Below are 10074 nucleotides of genomic sequence, written 5' to 3'. Positions count from 1 at the left end.
AAATTATTTAATACAGTAACTTCTAAATAAAATTATTTCAATGTAGAATAATTAAATATGTATTTTAAGTATTCTTATTTAATCATATAAAGTAATTAATTCATGTTCAATTAAGCACCCAAAATAATTATTCAATATCATATTTAAGAATAAAAAGATTATGCCAGCCTAAATTCATCTATATCTATACTATAAAGTCTCTATCGAAATATCATTCGCCTTTTTTTATCCTTTAAAAATTAATTTTACACCAGACAAAATAGTCATTTAATTATTTTTTGAATATTTAGGTCTTCAAAATCAACTAAAATTTTATTTAAGAAGATCCTAATATTAGGTCTTCAAATTCAATTAAAATTTACTTTATTATTATTTTTCCTTATTTGACGAGTTTTTATAAATATCCTTTTGGAGTTTAGTACGTGACCATTAAAGTTTTTTAATTCTTAGCCTCTAAGGTATATAATAGTATTTTTTCCCTCTAAATTGCCAATAATTGATTGCCTAAAATATGGAACATCCATCAGCAATGTATATTCGCTTTTTCCTGTTAAATTTTTAACAGTTTTGATTTAATTTTAACTTTAAATTTCTAGAAGTCTGAACTAATATGGTGTTAATTTAGAAATAAATTAAGTTACCACCATGCTATGTGAATGTACAATTATAGTTAATATTTTAAACCTAAGTTAAATTAATATATTTGGAACTCTTGAAATAACTATAAATTTGTCATCCCCCACCCCCTCACCCTCTGATAATTTTGAAAAATTGACCTCAACATTGTGAACTCTTGAAATTTCAAAATTGTTATTAGCAGAGTATATCCGGAGTGAGTTTAGGATGGTATTGACTATTGCATGAAGTAAATTTAGACTTAAATCAATAAGAATTCACGCAACTTTTTTTACACAAGAAGAGGTTCATTTGGCTATAATTTTGATTAACTTTGAATGAAGAACTATTTTTTTTGTATAACGACATTATGAGCGTAAAGTTTACAAAGAGATGTTGGATGAGATATAACAACATAGCATATTTGTATCTAATATAATAAAATATTTATTGCTATAAATACTATAGAATTCATTACACTAACTTCACTCGAAAAATGTTGAATTCAGCTATATATTATATCAATGTAGTAATATCTTTTTCATCATTTAAACATATATTGCGTTTAGTTTTAACTCCATTGCTATTTTTTAATAATTTATATACGTTTTATATTGATTAACATGATGCACACGTGCAACGCACGTACACTAAAACTAGTAATCATAAAAGCAAAGGAAATCTTGTGCGAGTAGCTGTAATAGCCTTATTTGGTATAGAAAATATCAGTTGTAAAGCTTCATTCTCATCGTTCTTAAGGAAAGTGCATATGCTGCTTTATCTCCAAGGCTCTAACAAAGCTAGTGATTAATGATAAATAGGTAATGACTACTGTAATACATATTGGCCTCTCTTTCAGAATTTGGGAGTTCTATTTTAAGCTAGAACCACAAAGACAAGTTTCCATAAGCTTTCTCAAACTCCAAGATCAGTTGAAAACTTGTTGTGACAGAATAATGGCACTATTAGTCAAAGATAGCTTAAATTTCTTCTACTTCAGTTACTTCTTCTTTAATACCATCTTATCCAACAGATACATTCAAATGTGTGCTCATGGGAGGTTCAGTTTTGACATTTTATATGATTAGGGAGAATCCTGATTCAGCTTGGTATATGACATGGGAAGATGAACTTTTAGAAGGCAATTTCACAAACACATAGTAGGCAAATTGAAAGAAAAGTTGCGAAAGGAGAAAAAAATTGAGATCTAGCAACAATTGGTGATTCTTAGACTTATTAAACCCAGAAGCAACGCATGAAAAAAACAGAGTGGGGGAAGATCAAGAAATTCCGCTCAAATCAATGCACCAGGTTTCCTACACAAAGACTTTCAATAATCGGTGATGTCGGAAGTAGCAGCAAAATCAGTAAACTTAACATAAAAAGAAATCTGTAGATGAAGTGGAGAAAGAAAGAAGATGAACAGAAGCAGACTGAAGGCAGATTAATTGCTGGTTTGTATGTACCGAGGAGTTCTTATATTGCACCACCGGTCAAGTTGCTCTAGCTTTCAGTAAACTTTTGGAGAAGGCCAAAGTAGCCCTTGTATAATATTCAGCTGAACATAAACATTAATTTGTATATCTTAACAAACTGTATAAAAAGGTTGCCTAACCATTATAATTTATTGCTTTTGCAATTAGCACAAGAAGCAAAGAGCAACACCAAACCACCAATACTGGCTTGAGCAATAACCAAATGATAATCAAAAGGCTTCGGAGGAGCTCCAATAGGCGGGAAAAATGGAACTTTTATGTGTAATAATGATAAAAGAGGAAGTAAAAAGCTGCACAAAGTACTCATCTAAGCTAGTGACTCATTTTACATGTCAAAGATAACAGAAAAAGTACGAAAAATTTGGTGAACTTTACAATTTTTCTGTCTCTAACATCATATGGTAAAAGAAAAAATCCACATGCTTTTGACATTCATACCTCTGAGTTCTCTAACAAAATTCTAGATAGCACTATAACAAGTTTAACTTATTTGAGAACTTTTAAATAATAAAGAGGTTGTTTACTATCCTTAGCACAACTAAGAAACTCTAGTAAGTCAAAAACAGTACATGCCAACATTAGGACAAAAGTGATTTTCCTGGGAAGCAGCAAGAATATGTCACACCTATATTTTATCAACAGAAAAACTTAGATTTCCAACATGCCATGAATAGTATTTTACTTAAAAATTTCTGGAGGTATAGGGCTAAGCAAGAATCGACTTGACAAAAAGAAGTATCAGTAAGCACCAAGTTTTCTAATCACATCAACATCAACAAGCAAATAACCTCATCCTCATGCATCTTAGGACCATTGTAGTCAAGCAAGATAAGCCTACTATTTGTCCGGTTATAAGCAAAGCCAATGTGTTACATTGAAAGCTTCCTGAAATTAGGACACAGGGCAAGAAGTATTTCTTGAAGCTATCTCTTTATAGAATTAATTCATTTCAAGATTCCCAAGTAAGTTCAAGTGGATTAACTTAATCCCTTAGTAGCATAATGCTAAATTTGTCACGAATTGGCAGGGAACAAAGCAAGTTGTTCTTCCTCTTAGAAGTCTCATCTTTTAGTAAATTTTCCCTTTCATGTGAAGCAAAGGTTTCAATTTCTCCCAGTAGTACCTTTATTGACTCCGGCTTCACTAATGACTAATTGGCCATGTATATAGCTAAATGTCTGTTACTTTACTGACAGAGCAGTCCATCCAAGGGAAGACAGGAAAAACTTAATCCATATAATGATGTAAACCATTTAGAAAAGATAGTTCAATAAGAAGATCAGAAGATAATTAAGGCACCTGTAGAATACCAGTAACAACAAGATGTAATTCTTTTAATGAAAACAAACTCTTCCCCTGGTCCTATTGGATTTGTTATTATGTTAACGTGTGTGAATGTGCAATAACCAACAAAAGTGTTCATCACAATAAGCCAATTTTCCCATTCAGTCTTGAAAATGATTGCAAGAGCTTCATTATTTAAAACTTTGATTTTGAGGTTTGTCGAATGCAATGCATTACCACTAACGTTGAAAAGATTATGCGAAAAATCAAAAATAGAAGCACACTGTTTTGATGCAAATACCAGAAAATCTTCAGAACACAGAGTCGTAAGAACGTAACTAAGCCCCTACCCGCCACAAAGAATAATAAAAATAATTTTTATATACCAACCGTCACAATAAAATTCCTGTAAAAATCCATTTTTCACAATAAATTCCCACGAAAATTCTAAAATTCAATTCAGACACCATTGTAAAATTTCCCCCTTTCTTCAGTTCCAACGAAGCAGCAAAAACTCATTCAGCCAGAGGTTCGGCAACTATATAAATTCAAAATAGGGCAAAGTCAGACATAATTTTTCTCTAAAATGCAAACGCCTACCAAATCTAGAGCGGAGATGAAGTTTCGTGGCATAGACAGTCAATTAAATTGATTCGAAGCGTCGAAGCGATTACCTTGATGCAACAAAGTTGGAGCGACGAAATAGCCCAAAACCTAATTTATCCTGTGAAAAAGTTGGTAGAGCTTCCACAACAGAAGTTGATTAATTTAAGCTATAAATGCAAAAGTAGTGCAAATTCCATGGAGGAACGGGAGAATAAGTTGAGAATACCGAAGAGAGAGAAAATTACATAAATATAAATTGTTGCTGGCAGGTTGTATAGGTGAAAATGACTATGTAACCCTCCCAAATTTAAGCCGCACGTCATCCATAAGGTCATAACAGAGAATTCAATACACAGCTGGACTGAATGACCAAATAGCCCTTGGTAGGCAAGCAGGGATGTCGACGGTCTCCTGCTTGCTTTAGGGCGCTTCTATATAGTAGAACACACACACTTAAAAAGATCATTAGAATTTCTTGAAATTTTTTCTTCTTTCTTTACATGTTTGGGGAAAAAAAAAGTTTCCCTTATACGGATTATACAAAAATCAAGTATATCTAGAGGTTAATAAATTCGAAGCAATAATATAAAAGTAAATGTTAATATTAAAATGAACTAAAATTTGAAATCTTTATTTTTTTTTAATGTTTCGATGTTATAAAAATTTCAAATTTTTATATGATAAAAAGGTAGAATTTTCCTTCATTATTTCATTCAACACATTTTAATAAGCCACAAAGTCTCTGTTACGAAAAATTGGATTAAAATAATCTTAGTAAGTATTCTTAGACGAGATAAGGTTACACCTTATATTATAGTGCATTAAGAGGGCATAAATCAGAATTTTTTGTGTATCGTTGTAACCTTTAACTTTTCTGGAACAATTAAGATAATTTTATATTTTTGTATCATTTGGTAGTAGGGATAAGGAGTCTCGGCTCTAAAGAAAAAGACGGTCTTTAAAACTAAAATTTGTAAGTTAATAACTATGTGAAAAATTTGAAATTAGTTGTTTTTTTCTTTTGTTTCTTCCGATTTCAAGAGTTAATCAAAATGAGAAAAGAGTTTTGATCATTGGTTCTTATATAAAACTTTTGACTTGCCTAAACCATTTTCTTAATTAGATAAAAATTAGATGTATAATATAGTTCAGTGAAAGCAAATCAAAATAGGACCGAACACTATTTTCCTCCTTGACAAGGGCAACACTCAATAAAAAAAAGTATTTTTTATTTCCGATCACTTTCTATGATGTCATATTATTGTAATTACTCTGGGTTTTTTTGGTACCATTTTAAATACATATAAGAAGTCTTGGACTAAAGCAAACACCGTCACTTCTTAGAATAATGAAATCTAATATTTGTTGCACCCATGTTGTTAATGTCAATCCCTTTAGATTCGAGTCCATATGGGTGCAGTCACCCAACTTTCCCTGCATTAATCACAGACTCCTTCCCAACTTATTCCACCTTAATCCTTTAATTCCTAAGATTTTCAAAAATAATGTCATCAATTGGAATAAGCATACTTTTGGTAACATATTCCACAAAAAGAAGAGATTGTTGGCCAGGACTGCTGACATCCAGAAATCTCCTAACTACTAATTTAGTCAGTTCCTCCGAAAACTTTCTAATCGAGGAATTAGACTCAATCCTTAAGAATGAAAGAGGATTTCTGGAAATTGAAAGCTAGGATAAGCTGGCTCTTTGATGGGGATGCCAACATTAGATTCTTCCATACCTCTACTCTAAATAGAAGAAGGAGAAATAGAATCTCCTCCCTCAAAGATGAGGCTGGGAACTGGCTGCATAAACCTCATGAAATCAAAGTCTCCATTGTCAGCTTTTTTTCAAGGATCTCTATACTTCTTCACATACTCAATCCCCGATCTCCAATACCACTTCTGCCCCCTGTATCCATCACTATCCACTGTGCAAAAAAGCTAATATGGCTCTCTCCCGCAGAGATAGTGAAATCAAAAGAGCCATTTTCTCATTCAAGCCCTTCAAAGCCCCGGGATCTGATGGACTACATCCATTCTTTTACCAGTAGTACTAGGACATTGTGGGAAAGTATGTCATCCAATTCTGCAAAGAATGCTTCTCATCTGAAATAAAGTACCCCAGTATGAATGAGACCCTCATGTGCTTTATTCTAAAATGCCCCCAAGCCTCCATGCTAAAAAAACTTTAGGCCCATAGGGCTATGCAACACTGCCTATAAAACTGTAACTAAAATCCTAGTCAACAGAATCAAACCATACCTAGCCCACATCATTGGTCCCGGCCAGGTAAGCTTTCTGTCCAACATGAGAGCCTTGACAATGATATCATTGTCCAGGAATACATCACACACTTTGAAAAAATAAGAGGCAAAATAACCCACATGACCTTAAAGATTGACTTGGAGAAGCACTACAACAAATTCGATTATCAGTGACAAATTATTTTGTCACCTAAAATTAATATTTCGTCACAAAAAACTTTTCTTGACGAAAAAAATTGTCAATCATTCGTCCTTAAATATGCGTCACTAAGGTATACAAAAACAACTTAGTGATTCATCACTAAATAAAGTTGTTTTAACTACGAAATTGATTTTCGTCCCCAAACATATAGTATTTGTGACGAACTTATTTGTCAAAAAAGTATAAAATTCTTGTAGTTGATAGTACATTTTCATCACTAAAGAGGCAATTAATAGCGACGAAACTACCTCGTCACTAACTATTTAGTTTAATTAGTGACAACATTAATTGTCTCTAAAGTTATATGTATTTCATAGTTGAACAAATGTAATTTTGTCACTAAAAATTACCTATCATACACAAAAAGATATTTCGTCCCTAAATATAAAAATTAGTGACAAATTTGCTTTAATAAAATTGGCTTAAAATTTTGTAGCTAAGATAATCATTTCATCACTAAAAACATCGCTTGTACTGACAAAATAAAATTGTCCCTATAAATTATCATGATTCACGTCAATTGCAATTATCATAAAATAAAAAATAATTCATAGTAAATAAGGCAATTATGAGAAATAGAAATATATATGAACTTTTCATTGCTAAAAAATCAAACAACATAAAGTATTCTAATATACATTATAATACATTTTCTTTGTATATATAAATGGCCCAAAAACTAATATAAAATGTTTCCAAACTATTCCTTTACCTTCAAACTCCTTCAAGTTTGTGGTTGACTTTGTTTCTGTTGTTGGAGAACTTTATCCTTCCTATATTAAAAAAATAGCAAAGGATCAAAAGAGAGAAAGAAATTAGAAAATTCTAATAGTAATCCAAGTATAATTTATCAAGACAATCGAATGCAGAAGAAAAAGGTAGCACATACAATGAAAACCAGAAGTTGGTAAGAAACTCAATAAGATCTTAAGATTTGACTAACATAATTTTCTGTAACCATCAAAGATTAGCATTAGTCTGAGATAAGCTAACAAGGCTACTTAAAGAGTTTACTTAATGCTTATATATTGGTGTTTCTAATATAAGCTTACTGACAACAAGAATATCTAATTATTTTAAAGATAAGATGTCGCTCTTACATAAAAGAACCTCCATTTAGTTGAAATTGAGATATGCCAAAATTTCACAATGGCGATAATGCTTAAACAACAACAGAAAGAGGATTGAAATATCTATAATCCAAAAATATCCCCTTTACCAATAACATAATACATAGACACAAATTCTCAATTGGGTAACAAGCAAACATCATTATATTGTAACCATATAAAATTTACTCCGTTTTAAACTTATCATATTTTTCAAAATAACTCGTTACATTTTCAATAGTATCAGAATTTGTGACATGAAATACCAGATATGAAATTTTCAGAAACTAATCAAACCATAAATTTTTTAACCATGGCGTATAGCTTGTATTATCTTTTACACAGAAGAATTGAAAAATACCCTGGAGCAATGCTTGAATTCCCTAGAGGAACTAAATTCAAGAAAAAATATTCTCTATCTGAATACATGTTGCATTTGTTATGAAACAGAGTAAGCATTATGAAGTGGGAACATACCTTGATTGAAGTTAGAGAAAATAGCTCCTTATTAGCATAATGTTGCGTCCAATTGAATTCTAGATGCTGCTTTGTTCAGCAATTTAAGGAACTAAGGGAAAGTAGGACAATGTTAATAGTACGGAAATATAAAATACAAAGGAAATGAGTTGACAATCTAATAGTCTCACAAGGATGCAACAATAGATTTGCTGAAAAAGATGCAAGTTAGAGTAAGGAAAAAATAAAGTTCAAGTGTAGCACTAATACAGAATGTTGATACCTTTGCATATCCTTCTGTGGAGTATGAAGAGTTCACCATTAACAAATTCAAAGGTAAAAAGATTTTGTAATCATTTTACATGTTCTCATCTCTTACTAAAGTAAATATACAATCTCCGTTTGTTACAACAACAACAACAACCCAGTATAATCCCATTTAGTGGAGTCTGGGGAGGGTAGTGTGTACGCAGACCTTACCTCTACCATGGGGTAGAGAGACTATTTCCAAATAGACCCCCGACATCCTTCCCTCCAAGAACTTCACACCTTGCTCTTGGGGAGACTCGAACTCACAAACTCTTGGTTGGAAGTGGAGGTTTCTTATTATCAGAGCAACCCCTCTTGTTTCCAAATCTCCATTTGTTAATGACAAAAATTAATATCGATATAAGAATACATGTACTAGTGATGCATATGGAAAGAGCCACCATATATACACAGGTTACTCTGAAACTTAAAAAACATAATACTATCATGTGTAGGCACCATTCTTAAGATAAAAGGATAATGAATATCATTTAAGAGTTCAAAATGAAAACAAACCGAATATTACTTATAAAAGAAAAAATTAAGTGGACAACTAACTATTCTTCACCCAACTTTGCCAACCCCACTCCCCTAAAAAAGAATAAAATTGTATATGGCATAGCTGATATTAAGTTGTTAATCCAAAAGAGAAGCAAAAGATGCCTAGGCCAGAGTTTTCGTGTTATATAAAATTATTACTGTCTTAACCATATCCCTAGTAATACAAGATTACTAAAAAGGATATTTATCTGCAACGAGCTTATAGGACAAATGCACAAAATTTTTGAAGATATAAGGTTATTCAATTAAAGTGACGTTAAGAGTCTAACCTCAATATTAGCCCCTCGCCCCTGCACATAAGATTTAACAAATTGCTAATCTGTTCAATGAAAAAGAAAAAGTTTAACAAATAAGTAAAATAAGGCTTCAACAATGCAAAGTAAATCACATAAACAAGGAATGAAAGGCTTTTCATTATAGTGCTATAACAACAAAGTTCTATTAAGTTGAAATTTGGTAAAACATACAACACCTATACATTAGATGCATATCTGTCCCTAGATAAATAAATACAATGAAAAGCAAACATAATATAGTCTAATAGACTAATTCCAAATCAAAAAGCATCCCAACTTCAGAAATTTAATCATGGAAGTGCTTGAAAAGGTTTATGACGAAACATGTCAAGAGGTATGTAGTTGGGAAAGCTCAACCAAGATAAACCTAATAAGTTAGAAAACTAAACAATGAGATAATGCATATGGGAAGTGCAGATAAATTTCTCAAAATCTTCCACATCAATGGAGTCGCAACCTACAATTATTTCAGTGCCTTTTAAACTGATACATAGATAGAAAATAATATATTCTGGTAATTGTATTTTCTATTTTAACCGAAAAATTTTCGGATTTGACAGTAAGTCATGAAGTTATTCCGCCAGTGATAAAGCATTCGAGTTACGGAAATATAAGGATCCATTTGTACCCAAAGTTTAGCAAATCTGACAAATTTTCTATAAATTTACATGAAATCAAATAAAAACCTAACCTTGAAAAAGAGGGGAAGAAGCTTACCATTTCAAGCCCTAATTTTGGGTTGAGGGAAGGCCGAAGGATCATCCAGATCTCATTCTTTGGAGCTCTAGCTGAAGCGTTTGGGGGAATTGGGGAAGGGTTTGGGACAAAAGAGGGGAAGGGTTTGCCCAAAAACAAAAAGAAAGAGGGGGAAGT

General features: G+C 32.0%; 2 long non-coding RNA genes across 3 annotated transcripts; both read right to left on the bottom strand.

The window, feature by feature from the left end:
* Positions 1–2396: 2396 nt before the first annotated feature.
* Positions 2397–4226, bottom strand: LOC138886851 (uncharacterized). The gene is made up of 2 exons (XR_011405777.1): positions 4070–4226; positions 2397–3933 (listed from the first exon to the last, which is right to left on the bottom strand). It is a non-coding gene; the product is annotated as an uncharacterized lncRNA (long non-coding RNA).
* Positions 4227–5579: 1353 nt separating this feature from the next.
* On the bottom strand, positions 5580–10070 carry LOC104215071 (uncharacterized). Of its 2 annotated transcripts, XR_011405776.1 has the most exons (5): positions 9919–10070; positions 9175–9224; positions 8057–8147; positions 7183–7243; positions 5580–6110 (listed from the first exon to the last, which is right to left on the bottom strand). It is a non-coding gene; the product is annotated as an uncharacterized lncRNA (long non-coding RNA). The 2 variants fall into 2 exon arrangements; XR_708074.1 differs by lacking the exon at positions 5580–6110 and having other exon boundaries at positions 7043–7243.
* Between the last annotated feature and the right edge of the window lie 4 nt (positions 10071–10074).

This window comes from Nicotiana sylvestris, chromosome 3, assembly GCF_000393655.2.
Source record: "Nicotiana sylvestris chromosome 3, ASM39365v2, whole genome shotgun sequence".
In the NCBI taxonomy this organism is placed as follows: domain Eukaryota; kingdom Viridiplantae; phylum Streptophyta; class Magnoliopsida; order Solanales; family Solanaceae; genus Nicotiana; species Nicotiana sylvestris.
The sequence above is the reverse complement of the archived record's forward strand: the minus strand, read 5'-3'. Positions and strand labels throughout refer to the sequence as shown.